The sequence below is a fragment of the Procambarus clarkii genome, chromosome 1, assembly GCF_040958095.1.
Source record: "Procambarus clarkii isolate CNS0578487 chromosome 1, FALCON_Pclarkii_2.0, whole genome shotgun sequence".
Classification (NCBI taxonomy): Eukaryota; Metazoa; Arthropoda; class Malacostraca; order Decapoda; family Cambaridae; genus Procambarus; species Procambarus clarkii.
Genome location: NC_091150.1, coordinates 41861027 through 41876339, shown reverse-complemented (window position 1 = coordinate 41876339; position 15313 = coordinate 41861027). Strand labels below are relative to the sequence as shown.

Sequence of the window (15313 nt, the reverse complement as noted above, 5' to 3'; positions counted from 1 at the left end):
TTGCTCTTAAATGACCTTCACTGACCTGATTGGCTCTTAACCGACCGCCACTGCATGATCTCCCATGGTCAGAGTTGATCTTGTAAATTGTTCCACTCGATTAATTATATTCTAGTTAGTTAAATCCTTCATCTGAGCGATTCATGACTTAATAGCCATTTAAATTATCTTTGAATTAAGAGTTTTGACGAGAACAAGACGACGGTGAACGACCTTCCTGAACTAAGACATGTCGTAATTGTTCTTTTTGTCTTCACCTTCCGCGATCTGAGCGATTAATGTGATCTTTGTTGATTGAAAGGTTCATCTTTGGTCTTCATTAATACGAATATCGTTGGAACGACCTTTATTAACCAGAGTGGCTCGCAAGTTTTGTGGTAAAAGGCAAGTGTTCGTGCCAAATAATCTTTAAGGTAAAGTCGGGTCAGCTTAGGACAGGATCAAAGCCCAGTTTGTCTAGATGGGTAAAGCTATCGAGTTTGGACATAGTAATTTCTAGTCTGACTCCTCCTCAACTCCGAGAGCAAAAGTCAACAGTGGTATGATAACCTTGTACTAATGATAACCTTGTACTAATGATAACCTTGTACTAATGATAACCTTGTACTAATGATAACCTTGTACTAATGATAACCTCCTGGTATGATAACCTTGTACTAATGATAACCTCCTGGTATGATAACCTTGTACTAATGATAACCTGGTATGATAACCTTGTACTAATGATAACCTCCTGGTATGATAACCTTGTACTAATGATAACCAACCTTTCCACCATGGTGTAACTCTTAAAATATTTTTTCATACATTTTCATAATTTTCATATATTTTTTTTTAATTTTTCATGTGTAGAAGTTTTTTCTTTTTCTTGACATCCGTTTTGATCTTGCAAGAAGACACGTCCAAGGTGAGGGACATGCTGTTTGACGGCAGGTTTTGTATCGCAATTGTTACGAAAGTGACCACTTGCAACAGGCAGCAAAGTGCCTCGACAAATTAGTGTTAAGAGAGTAATATATATTTTTATTGAGTTAATATCTTTGGTAATTTTTTTTATCTACGATAAACTACTTGCATTAAAATAAACGAGGGGTGGCATTGAACAATGTTGCATTACTCACCTATTTGTGCTTGCGGCGGTCGAACTCTGGCTCTTTGGTCCCGCCTTTCAACTGGAGTACAGGTTCCTGATCCTACTGGGCTCTTATCATATCTACATTTGAAACTGTGTATGGAGTCAGCCTCCACCACATCACTGCCTAATGCATTCCATTTGTTAATTTCTATGACACTGAACAAATTCTTTATAATGTGTCTGGCTCATTTGGGTACTAAGTTTCCACCTGTGTCCCCTTGTTTGTGCTATCTATTTATCATACTAAATAGTTTCTTTGTCCACCCTGTCAATTCCTCTGAGAATTTTGTAGGTGGTGATCATGCCTCCCCTTACTATCTTCCAGGGACGTGAGGTTTAGCTCCCGTAGTCTTTCCTCGTAGCTCATGCCTCTTGCTTCTGGGAGTAGTCTGGTGGCATGCCTCTGAATCTTATGTGTGTCTTTAGTTTAACTAGGTATGGACTCGGGCTGGCTGCATACTCCAGGATTGGTCTGACATAAGTGACATACAAAGTCTTGAAAGATTCCTTACACAAGTTTCTAAAGGCAGTTCTTATGTTGGCGAATCTAGCATATGCCGTTGATATCCTGTTGATGTGGGCTTCTGGGGACAGGTTCGGTGTGATATCAACCTCTAATTCTTTATCTATTTGACTCTTGCAGAATTTCACCTCCCAGAAGGTACCTTGTGTTCAGCCTTTTGCTCCCTTCGCCTAATCTCATTACTTTACACTTTCCTCTGATAAACTTTAGTAGCCATTTTCTAGACCATTCCTCCAGTTTGTCCAGGTCGTCCCGTAGTCTATCTTCATCAGTCTTGATTCTTCTCATAATTTTTGCATCGGCAAACATTTTAAGAAATGAGTCTATACCCTCTGGAAGATCGTTTACATGTATCAGAAACAGGATGGGTCCAAATACAGATCCCTTTGGGACTCCTCCGGTGACATCTCGCCATTTCGTTGTCTCTCCACCTACACTTACTCCTTGTTTCCTGTTGCTTAGATACTCCCTTATCCACTGGAGCAATTTACCTTTTATTCCTGCCTGTTTATTCAACTTTTGGAACAGCCTTTTATGGTGTATTGTGTCAAAGGCTTTCTGATAGTCCAAGAAAATGCAGTCTGCCCACCCTTCTCTTTCTTGTCTAATTGTTGTCGCCTGGTCATAGAATTCTATTAAGCCTGTGAGGCACGATTTACCATCCCTGAATTCATGCTGGTGGTGTGTTACAAAACGTTCCCTCCAGATGTTCTAAGAGCCTTTCCCTCACGATCTTCTCCATCGCCCTGCATGGTATATAAGTTAGGGACACTTGCCTGTAGTTCAGTGCCTCTTGCCTGTCACCCTTTTTGTATATTGGGACTACATTATCTCTCTTCCAGCTTTCCGGTATTTCTCCTGTGTCCAGTAACCTGTTATACACTATAGAGAGTGGCACACCTTAGTGCTTCTGCACCCTCTTTTAGTATTCATGGTGAGATTGTCAGGCCTAGCAGCCTTTGGCACATTCATCTCCAACAGATTCCTTTTGATCTAATCATTGTTGAGCTCAAATTCCTCCGAGGTTGCTTGGTATGTCGCCTCCTCTCTCAGTACAGGGACTCTCTCTCTCTCTCTTTGCTCTAATGTGAAGACCTCCTGGAATCCGGAATTAGGCTCGGTGTCAATGTTGGGATTACGTTAGCCTTCTGGTGACGGTGTTAGGCTGCTGCCTCCCGGACCCGAGGGGTCGTGTGGAGCTGCTAGCAGCCTCCCGGTCCCGAGGGCGGCGTCTTAAATAATGACAGTAATGAGTGTGACAGTAATGACATTAAGGCTAACTTGTGGCTTGGTGCCGGCAGGTCCGGGGCGTGTCGCTGCGGCCTGGGAAGGACGGAGGACTTACCCCTGTGGGACCCGCCATCGTCATCCCAGAGTCCTACACAGGTGAGTGACTCTCCTCGATTCTCTGTAGTGGTGAGGGGTGGGGGGGGGGTTTGGGGGGGGATAGATCTCCCTCCAACCGACACTGCTTAAGAGAGTAATGTCGTCTATGACTTTGCTGGCCCAGTTGGAGATTGTCAGCCCCAACGGTCTCAATGCATTGGCAAGATGACAGCTTTTAAAGACACCTGGCAGTGCATGGTTAACAAGGCTCTATCAAAGATAGCATGATATCTATACGCGTTCAGGCGATATCCTGACCAATTAGGAAATGCTCTGGATATTAGTTTTTAGTAATTCCGGCGCTCCAGTTTCTTGACGAGTGCTGCTGTAATATTGTGATGCTTATGCTGTGTATGTTATTGCAAGTATTGACCGTGTGTGTTTCTCTTGGGGGTGGTGACCAGGATGGTTCGCCATCATGACGAGTGAGGGCCAGACCGCCACCCACCTCACCACCGTGGAGCAGGTCGCCAGCAGCCGGCTCTCCTTCTTCCTCACCCGCTACGACGTGCCAGCCTACACCACCACACTCGACGGTACGTCTCCCCTCCCTCAGCTGCCACGGTTCATGGGGTCACGTGTCGACCGGATGTGTCGATGAGCCTGTTAGATCAGGTCGTGTTTCTGTAACAATTTGGTGTATTGTGTTCCCGGCTGTAGCTCATACATATCATGTCATCTTCTCGGCTAGAATACATCTCTGTATCTAGAGGCAGGTCCTGTCCCCCCTCTTCCCCTCCACCCCCCCCCTCCACCCCTTCCCCGAGACCAAACTTCCCCCCCCTCTTCCCCTCCACCCACCCACACGCACACATCGGCGGCGTATGCAAGGCTGGCTAACATCAGAACTGCCTTCAGGAACCTGTGTAAGGAATCGTCCAGAATTGTGTGTACCACATGTGTAAGACCAATCCTGGAGTATGCGGCCCCAGCATGGAGCCCGTACCTTGTCAAGCACAAACAAGACGAAGCTGGAAAATGTTCAGAGGTATGCCACTAGGCTAGTCCCAGAACTAAGGGGCATGAGTTACGAGGAAAGGCTGCGGGAAATGCACCTCACGACTCTGGAAGACAGAAGAGTAAGGGGAGACATGATCACTTGCTGACAAAATTCTCAGAGGAATTGACAGGGTAGACAAGGATAAACTGTTAACACGGGTGGTACATGAACAAAGAGGGGTCAGGTGGAAACTGAGTATCTAAATCTGCCACAGGGACGTTAGAAAGAACTTTTTCAGTGTCAGAGTAGTTAATTTAATTAACAGATGGAATGCACTAGGAAGTGATGTGGTGGAGGCTGACTCCATACACAGTTTCAAATGTAGATATGATAGAAGCCCAGTAGACTCGGGGATCTGTACACCAGTTGATTGACAGTTGAGAGGCGGGACCAAAGAACCACAGCTCGACTCGTAAGGACAACTAGGCGAGTACAACTAGGCAAGCAAGCGCGCACGCACACGCACGCTGTAGACAAAATAGCATTGTTCGAAGCTAGAAACAGCAGAACCAGGGGTCATAGATGGAAACTAGAGACGCAAATGCGTCAGAGACGTCAGAAGGAACCGTTTCACTCAGAGCTGTCAATAAATGGAACAGGTTAGACGTAGAAGTCGTTGAAGCCAATTCGAATCATAGTTTTAAATGTAAATATGATAAAAGCGAGAGAAATGGGGCATTACATTAATCTAAGGAAATTCAGAGGCGGGGCCAAGAGCCTCCTAGCTCGACCCTGCAAGCACATCTAGGCTAGTACATCTAGGAGAGTACGCATGCGATCGCGCGCACATACGCGCACACTTCGCATTTGCGCGCGCACACTGAAAGACTTTTTGAAAATTGCAACTTCAAGAACAAGAGGTCAGGTTTTAACAAAGGAAACAAAGCAGCCGGAAAAAGTTCACTTTTGCAGACAGAATGGTAGACGGTTGGAACAAGTGACAAGGTGGTGGAGGCCAAAACCGTCAGTAGTTTCAAAATTTCGTGCATGACAAAGTGCTGGGAAGACGGAACACCACGAGTGTAGCTCTCATCCTGTAACTACACATAGGTTACTACCCCCCTTCCTTCTCCTCCACATCCCTCACTACCCCCTCTCCCCCTCCTCCCTATTTCCATGCCCTTCAGACATTTATTTTTGCACTAATCATCCGTGTCCATAGCGCGAAACGTGGCGTAAATGGTGCATACATAACCTTGTCATGTTCGTGTCCTGACAGACGCCGGCCACGTCTCCTACCAGAAGACGGTGGTACAGAGTGGCCACGTGCTCAAGCTCACCGGGGTCTTCGAGGACCTCAACGCCAAGAACACCAACAGCGGAGGTCGAGGTCGATGACGCCATGTCGGTCTTCAACTGCGACAAGTTTGCTCAGTGTCTCAACTACAAGAACGAGGTAGGTCGATCATTCGTCGCCTATTGTAATGTTGATTTGCTTCTCGGGGATTTTGCTTTCTCTCGATGACTGGTCTTGATTTATTAAGGAATCACTTTACAGGCTTTCAGAAGAATTTTTAATATGTAAACACAGTAAGCCTTAGATTACTAGTAAGGTAAACACGGCTTATATTAATGACCAAACCACACACTAGAAAGTGAAGGGACGACGACGACGACGTTTCGGTCCGTCCTGGACAGAAACAATCGACTTGAGAATGGTCCAGGACTGGACCGAAACGTCGTCGTCCTTTCACTTTCTAGTGTATGGTTCTAGCACAACAAATATTTCAGCCACGTTATTGCGACTCCTCGTCTACACACGGATTCTATTACCATGAGAAGTCGAGTAATGTTTTCTGTCCCTGATGAGGAACCAACACAATAAGACGACTCTTAATTTTCAATAGTCCCCCAAATTTGTTTACAGTGCAATCAATGCCAAGAAAATGTTATAATCCCAGAACAAGAGAGGCGGTCATACAGTAACAATGAAGCATCCATTTAACATGTGAAGGGGCAACAAGTTTAATAATTGAATGGTGTCTACATTATTGTGGTCCTCTAGTGAATGCTAGTCCAGTTTAGGAGTTATTAATACAAACTTGCCAGCTTCTACTCGTGGCATAATTTATCAAGTCACCATGCAAAATATTTCGAAACTGTTTTTATTCGAAAAACTAGTAAATATTTGTACAAGTGGCCAAATATTATTATTACAACATTCCAAAAGGTCAATGTCTAACGTGTGTGTATACACTCACAGGTCATCAGGACAATGGCAGGAAGGTAGTCTCTTGAAAGTCATTGACTGAAACAAGTGTAATCAAACCAAATATTAAGTACATTTAATGATATATACACAAAATGATCACAGCCCGGTTGATCAGGCATAACACTCCAGCGAGCACTATGGATAAAAAAATACCATCATTCGTTTGGCACATTTTGTTATTCAGCCTATAATTTATCTTGCAAGTTGTGACCTCTACAGTGGTGTTGCATTTTAGAAGCCAGGTCTTCCCACATGATTACTCCTAACTCATCTGCAGGCGATGACTCACAATAACGTGGCTGAAGTATGTTGACCAGACCACACACTAGAAGGTGAAGGAACGACGACGTTTCGGTCCGTCCTGGACCGAAACAATCGACTTGAGAATAGTCCAGGACGGACCGAAACGTCGTCGTCCCTTCACCTTCTAATGTGTGGTCTGGTCAACCTAACTCACCTCTTTACTGTAGTGTCGCTTATCTGCGTTTTATGTGTAGGTTTTAGTTTTAATATTTTAGTTTTTCTCATATTGAAGTAGTTGGAACATATTTTTAAATGAACATCGTGTTTTCTCCGGCTCATTGCAAGGCCATTGCAAGGCCATTGCAAGGCCATTGCAAGGCCATTGCAAGGATTTACACGAGTTTGTAGGTTTGCCTTTATGCTGTCTACTCTTTTGATCTAAAACTTTCCTTTATTGTATTTTGTACTCGTAGTTTGATTAGACATGGATACAAATTATTAACCAATATTTCCCGTGCTATTGATGAGATTGAGGGACATGGAAAAATGAAATCACAAAAATATGTAATTTCTATATTTGGTCAAGTGCATTGTTGTTGCAATTAGGTATGAATGGGGTTAATCCACTGGCTTTGGTGATATTATTAAAGGAGGTTATATGGGTCACCCGTTTAGCTATAATCTGGCACTATCATTAATTCGATAACCGAATTTATCAGTGTAGTGTCGTTATTAGCCGTAGTGTCGTTAATAACCTATTTTGACTCGGTCACTAGTTCATATATATATATATATATATATATATATATATATATATATATATATATATATATATATATATATATATTAAATAAAATAAATCATTGCTAGTATGTCATGCCTAATAGCCAGAACCGCAATACTTGGTGTAGCATGAAAGATCAGATTTGCTGAACTCGCTAAATAATTTATTATTTTCAAATATTTTTTCTAGATTGGTTGTTCTATAACAATAATAATCTATAATGCAGATGATGAGTCACAATAAAGTGGCTAAAGATAAAAAACGTTGGAAACAATTAATACATCACGAAAATTCGGCTTAAGTAACTTTGGTTATAGGTACGACATATAAAATAATAATTTTAATATAGGCATCTATATTATAATTGATCACTATCCTCCCTGGTGAGAGGATAGTGATCAATTATAATATAGATGCTTTTCTTATTTAGTCCTACGATCTCATTAGTCAATACGGCAAAAATAGAGTTTTCTGTTTTTATATATTTTCATGTATTGCAATTTCCCCAGGCTGTGTTCTTGCCGTTCTCTGCCTCTGGTCGGTTCTACACGACGGCCCACAAGACCAGCAAGAACCCCAACCACGTCTACCTTATGGCCCACATCCTCAAGAACCATAAGCTGCCCCTCACCGTCCGCCTTGTTTGTGGCTACATGCCTCGCGTCCCTTGTAGCTTTACCGGTAGGTGGTCGCTTGTAGCTTTACTTGTAGATTGTAGCTTCCATATTTACTGGAAAGTGGTGTCTTGTATTAATAGCTTCATCCTTGCTCCGTCATGACGAGTACTGGTCTAACTGGTGGTCACACTGCAGGTGTGCTGCGTCTGGAGCAGGCGCAGAAGGAGGCGGTGATCTTGGCGTGTACCATGACCAACGAGGCTCAAGCCACGCTGTTCGAGATCGACGTGTCGTCCAACTTCGTGCTGACGCCGGTAAAGGACCCGATATTCCCCAAGACGCCAATTTTCCTCAAGACCGTCTCGTACTGCGAGGACGAGGCTGACGCCTGGAGGAGGCAGATCAAGGTGGGCCTCGACTGGATCCGATAGTGCATGACTTGTCCTCCTCTGGTGCTTGTAAGTCTTCTTTTGGAGCTAAAACAATATCTTTCTTGTGCTTTAATCTATAAGAAATATTTGCTTCATAATAGTTGACTGAGTCTAATCTAAGTTTTCCTGTTGTAATTCGATTAAGATTCTTATCTGCCACTTGAAACTTACTCTTTTTTGTTGCTCTTGCATGTTCATTGATTATCTTGTTCAAAGTTATTCTTATTCTACGAACACTGTGTTCCTTTCTTATTCAGCCATCAAACCCTTGTGCTTGCGAATATTTCCTTTGTGCAATATATTGTACAATAGTGCTTGTGGTTTAAACTTTTTTGCACCTAGTACCGTTTCTAAAATATTTTATCTTGTCCCTCATTCTTTTCAAAAATATATGAAGAGGTGTCATTAACGTAAAGCTGTATTCTTTAAGGAGCTGTAACAATGATTTGTTTTGTTTTGCACTTTCAGGTTACTCATCATGTGACTGAGAAGAGGTCAAGGTCATTGACCCGGTCACTGAGCGACAAGTTTGTGGAACCACTGTCTGGCGTCCGACCTCTTAGTTTGTCGTTTCTGTCTGACCACGACAAGAAGAAAGGTCGAGAGCGTGACCAGTCCAGGGAGAGCAGGTCGTCCCAAACCAACAAGGACAAGAGTCGGGACAAAAGCAAAGAGCATAGATTTAGGGACTTTAAACTCAGAGAAAACAGTGTGGAAAAGACTAAATTCACTTACCATGATAGGAGTAACAGCTACAATGGCTACCCACTGAAAGATACTAGCCTTGAAAACAAGAAAAATTCTGACCACCGGAAGATCTCCAAGCAAAATACGTATGTTCTACAGAATGGGAAAAGCTCTAAACACGTAGAGAAAAAAGCTGAAAGCGAAAGCAGCTTCGTGACAACTCGGTCTATAGAAAACATGGACTATTCCCGTGTGATTGATGATATCAGCCCAATACCTGAGAACGAGGAGGAGGAGGAGGCCGAGAACCAGTACTCTGAAATCTGTGACTACACCTGGAGAAACAGGAACGTCCAACGAGGTGATGCTCCACTTAGTTTACCGAATCTTAGTTACTCCCAAAGTGCAGACAAAGTGAAGGAAAAGGTTTCAAGGAAGGTTTCTAGAGACATTAACAGTTTTAGTGATAGCAGTGTATGGAATAATGACCCTTTTAAAAGACCAGTTCGGCGTAAAAATAGCAATAGTCCAAGTGAAACTAGTAGTTATAGGTCAAGTTCAAAAGCCTCAAACAGTAGTGTATCTCGAGAACATCCCTTAACGAATAGCAGTGATGATAAGCTGCGAATTAGTAAAAAGAGTGAAGTGTTAAGAGCAGATGTTCTTAAAAAGGACAAAGTGAATGAAAAGTACAAAGAAAAGGCGCTGTTGAAAAGCCAAACGAACGCCATATCTAATGATGAGATGCTGGAAAAGGATAAAGTGAATGAAGTATACATTATAAGAGTAGTAGTGAAGGACAAGGAAGAGGACAAGATGTCAACCCTAGCCAAGGACACCTCCGGAGGCTACTACATGAAGATCAGGGGCTTCGAAGTGCCCAAGGAGGAGATCGGTAGCGCAGTATGTGGAGACGATATCAATGGTTATGACTCCCTCTGTTGACAACACTCGTGAGTAATTGTGCTATAGTGACTCGATTACTAGTGCTGCAGTTGTCTGATGGATAACACAGTTGGAAGCTATCCCCCCGCAAAAAAAGTGTGCCAGATTAATCTATAACTCTTTCAAAGACAATTGGTTACAGGGCGTTGACACTGGATGCATATTTAGCCGTCATATGTGGAGTAAACTTTGTGCTCAATGTTTGGTTAATTTTTGTGTTACAATCGTATTGGCGTCCTTGGTGATATTTAGCGCCCTCTGATTATTCTGCGCATTTGATGGTGCTACATAACCTTCCCGGTTTGGTGCCTTCTTTTTGATGATTACTTACTATGTGTTACAACTGGTGCTGGAGTGAAGGAGTGGGCACGCAGCCTGGTGATGCAGCGGTAACGGCTCCTGTAGCCCTTCAACTAGTGTGATGTAACAGGAAATATGACGATTCTCGTCATATTTCTTGGCTCGTGAAAACTTTGAGAGTATGATAACTAAAGTATTTAAGCTGCAGTCATTTATTAATGATTGCCTTAGTAATGACTGTAGTAATTAAAGTATTTGAAATGTTCCTGTTGCTTTGTTAAAAAGGGAAGAAAATAAAAAAACTGATAATATTTTCCATTGTGTCTACCGACTGTTTCAGCCTGGGACAACAGTGAGGCTTCACACATTAACGGTGCAAACACTAATAGCACGGAATACTTGTTCACCAGACCACACACTAGAAGTTGAAGGGACGACGACGTTTCGGTCCGTCTCATGGACCATCCAGGACGGACCGAAACGTCGTCGTCCCTTCAACTTCTAGTGTGTGGTCTGGTCAACATACATCAGCCACGTTATTGTGACTCCTCGCCTGCACACGGAATACTTGTCTCACGGGACACCATCACAGCAGCAATGTGTGAGCTGCTTCACCTAGGAAACTGGTTGTGTGAGGGGGAAAAGAAATATGAGTAATAGTGTACACGTGTGCATTATTGCTCGCCAATGGGTTGTGTGTGAACTACAAAGTTAACGAACCTTTTGTGCAATCTGTATTATACTCTAATTATTCCCTACTGCTGCTGCTGCACTTGGTCACATAATTCTTTTCTTTTTTATGCTCTACTTTGTATGTAATTCTAGCAAAGCAGATAAACATTTTGTATTGCTATGCCAAGTTGAGAAGGAATCTGATGATCATTTCATCACAAAGAAGCTTGTGGCAATTGATTGGATTCTACAGTAATATTCTTACCACAGGTTTTCATTATACATCATGAAGAAACACTACAGTTCTTCACACCCCCCCCCCCCTCTCAGTATTCTTTGCTCTCAAGTGCTTATGAATGAATGGTAAAAATTGAAAGTATGGTGAATCATGTAAAATAAAAAAATTTGTACAAGGTGACTTATTTATTTGACATTTATGTAATTAATAAAAAATTATAATTTTATTATGCTCATATCTGCCTTAATTTATAATTATGCACAGCTTGGAATAGGATCAACAGAGAAGTACCATTAAATATTTATTTACCCAAATCTGCATATACGTGTGTATGTGTATGTATAATATGAGAGAGAGAGAGAACGCAGTAGTCAAAAGCTAGTGGCCTTATCCAACTATTACACACAAAGTATGTGGGGTATGGGACTGTCATAGGCCAGTCGGGGTCAGCCCCAGTGCCACACTTTAAGAAATATCGGCATCTAACCCCCCCCCCCCCCACTTACTGAGACAGGTGCGAGGCTTGAGAAACTTTTAAAGCTGTGTAAGGATCATCTGATTTATGCCACTACGGGCAAATTAAGTATATATAACACGCCCATTGGCATATAAGAACCCAATGCCGTCCTCCCCACCTGAAATTATGATGTGTAGTCTGAGATATTGGAGGTGTTGTCCCTAGACTTGTATTGCAGTTCATGCTAATAAAAAAATACTTCCTTTTCTGAAAGCAAGGGGATGTGTTTGAAAAGAGGTGAGGGGGGGGGGAAGTTGCCCATAAAGCTGGCCATTGCCAGGTACCCCATCTAGTCTGTCTATAAAAGTGTATGTCCAAGGCTGTAGGCCAGAGACTTCGGGCTAGCCTCGCCCAATTTTTCCTAGTAATTGCTGTTGGGAACCTGCCCAACATGGGCAGGTTGTAATTGGCATGAAAGAAAAGTGCTATGTGACGGTGCCAACCGTACTGTCGGAAAATCCGACACCATTTAATAATAATATCATACAGACAGATAAGAGCTGTGTTGTATAAACAAGTTACCCATAGAAAACGTAACTTGTAGTGGAATTACCGTCTATAGAAAACGGGATATCATCACCACATACTATTATAATTCACCAGCTATTCTGCTGGGAATTAGTCTTAAATACATTAGTCTTTGGACTTTACCATCATAAAAACATCTTATATAAATTAACTTAATTATCAATATTAAAGTAGAGTAAATGTGACCCTTCTATCACTTTCTGAAATCTGGACAAAGTAGGCCAGGCGTCAGGGAGGAAGGAGGGCAGCCATTGTTGTGTCACCTCCAAGACGTGTGGAGCAAATTTAGCTCCTATCATATCTGGACAATGTCGGCCAGTAACGTCAATAGTATGGAGTGTTAAACAGCCATTGTTTATACTAGACCAGAGGCTCACACGGGAGCAAATTCGGCTCCTGTTAAATTTACTTGGACGTAGTGTTATGGAAACCAAAGGTGTACCATTTTTCAACACGCTGTCTACAAATTCAAGTTAAGTGTCTATCCGAAACCCGTTTATCATTCATTTATGGCCATTAATGTCAGGATATAGGGTGACCCGGTTAGATCACGTGGAAGCCTCAAACTAAAGGTAATTAAGCCAGGTCTTCAATGTTCCATGTACTGTATAGTGTTTTCTCTGATATAGCTTGTCATATATAGGATTCTGGCTTCACAGCTAGCGCACTTTTGACAGGTCAAGACGAGGAAGCAAGATTTGTGCACCAGTTACTGGGTGATATGGAAGCTACCTCAAAGAGGATAATTTGGTGTCTACACCCTAGTTATACCTGGTGGACTAACCTGCTGTACTATAAGATAAGGAACCTCTTCAATGTATGTAGTTACTGTAGTTTGATTGGCTGCATATATATTAATTTAATAACCCCCCCTAATGTGTAGAGGATCGATTTGTGAGATTATGAGATTATTGCAGAAATACAGTCCACTTATCATTATACAAATTGCTATCGAAGTATATAAATTAACGTAAATATAAATTCTATATATATTCATATAAATTAAATAAATATAAATCTCACAGGTCGGTTCCCACACGTATCCCCACATGATAAATCTTGTAATACCATTATGACTTGACTGATTTGTTTCTATATTGTAAGGCTTAACAAGATTACACCAAAATTGTCGAAATTCTACCTATCATACTTTTCTCGCAATAGGCAAATTTAATAATGACGTCAACAACAATCTAGTCCATGTGCACCGGACCACCCAGCACCACTACACCACCCACCATAACACACCACCCACCACCACTACTACATACCACTCACTCCATCCCACCTACACCCTTTACCCCCCAGAGAAGGAGAGAGAATCGAACCCACCAAGATGCTTCAATGTAGACTAGTATCATATCCAGATATACAGTGTTGAACACTTGGCACGATACGTGTCCACGTCAAGTCAAAGTGACCAGCTCTGTCACAGACAACAATTTTATTATCTGAACTCTGCCCATCACCTCCCTCACGCAAGTAAGCGTCTTCCTCTGGTGTGACCAATGAAAACCCGCTCCTGATTCCTTACCAGCTTATCATTGGGTTGCAGCAGTATTGACTGGACAAGGGCAGGAGATCACTCTTAGTGCCGTGTTTATCAAATTGTCTCTACATAAAATGTGTTGGAATAAAAAAAATATGAAATACTGTCCACGTTGTTGTTGGCTTTTGTCTTTGAAATGTTTTGCATCGGGTGAATAAATAAGACATCGAATCAAATAATTTAATTTACATATTGCAGTGCGCAGGCGCATATCTGGAGTCATTGTTGTTGTTGAGGGCTAAATACGTGAGTGTATCACTCTGGTAAAATGTGGCTTTGCCCAAACCTGAATAGCAAATGCAGATAAAACATGTGAAGAATTTTGTTCATAAGTGAATGGTGACGTCGTCATGACTGGTGGGTAATGGTGACGGTGTCATGACTGGTGGGTAATGGTGACGGTGTCATGATTGGTGGGTAATGGTGACGTCGTCATGACTGGTGGGTAATGGTGACGTCGTCATGACTGGTGGGTAATGGTGACGGTGTCATGACTGGTGGGTAATGGTGACGTCGTCATGACTGGTGGGTAATGGTGACGGTGTCATGACTGGTGGGTAATGGTGACGTCGTCATGACTGGTGGGTAATGGTGACGGTGTCATGATTGGTGGGTAATGGTGACGTCGTCATGACTGGTGGGTAATGGTGACGTCGTCATGACTGGTGGGTAATGGTGACGTCGTCATGACTGGTGGGTAATGGTGACGTCGTCATGACTGGTGGGTAATGGTGACGTCGTCATGACCGGTAAGTAATGGTGGAATTAGTCTGGAACGAGTCCGATAGGTCACAAACGTGACGTCATCGCGTCACTCTGACCTACCATACAGTATTGACCAAGACTGATGTGTGTACTGACCTTGTGGTGGTGACGTACGCGCTGACCTTGAAGAGAACCAGCACTGCCTCAAGTTTTAATTAAGTCGGACGATGTAAACGGTCTTGTCCCGGCTTACAACCCGCTTTAGAGGAGAGAGAGCAAGTCCCTGGTTCGATAACCCCTGCATGGTAGTCCCCTGTGTCACCCTAACAACGGGGGGCAACAACCCCAACACAATTAGTCCCCCCCACCTGTCTTATCTTTTTTTCCCCCCATATTCTTGCCAGCCTAAAAGCGCGTCGCATTTTGACGTAGACTTTTACCTAAAGCCCCCCAAAAAACTCGTACTAGTAAAAATATGGCAGCGGCCTCGCGATACTGACAATGCCCCGTTTTCTGTTCGTGTGTCCTCTGGTAGGTTAGGATAAGGCACTTTAGTACGACAGTTTCCTGACGTTGGGGACAGAGTCTTCAAGTGTGAGCACCACTGGGGCTCCACCTCCAGGCTCGTCCTTCACTCTGCCACTTGGAGCCCCTTCAGCCCCCCCCCCACCTCATGATAACGGCTGATGTTCACTTCTTCCCGATATCGAGATGGGCGCGATGGGGTCATTGTTTGGCCTGGTCGGCCGAGCGGACAGCACGCTGGACTGTGATCCTGTGGTCCCGGGTTCGATCCCGGGCGCCGGCGAGAAACAATGGGCAGAGTTTCTTTCACCCTATG

The 15313-nt window shown here is 43.1% G+C and overlaps 1 non-coding gene across 1 annotated transcript in view; it reads left to right on the top strand.

Moving 5' to 3' along the window:
* The window catches only part of LOC123760339 (uncharacterized), a 193904-nt gene extending 182556 nt beyond the window's left edge, over positions 1–11348 (top strand). The window contains exons 6-11 of the transcript XR_011231101.1: positions 2960–3044; positions 3449–3580; positions 5264–5440; positions 7793–7964; positions 8096–8307; positions 8800–11348. This is a non-coding gene — a transcript (uncharacterized protein). The remainder of the gene's footprint in view (positions 1–2959; positions 3045–3448; positions 3581–5263; positions 5441–7792; positions 7965–8095; positions 8308–8799) is intronic.
* Positions 11349–15313: the final 3965 nt, after the last annotated feature.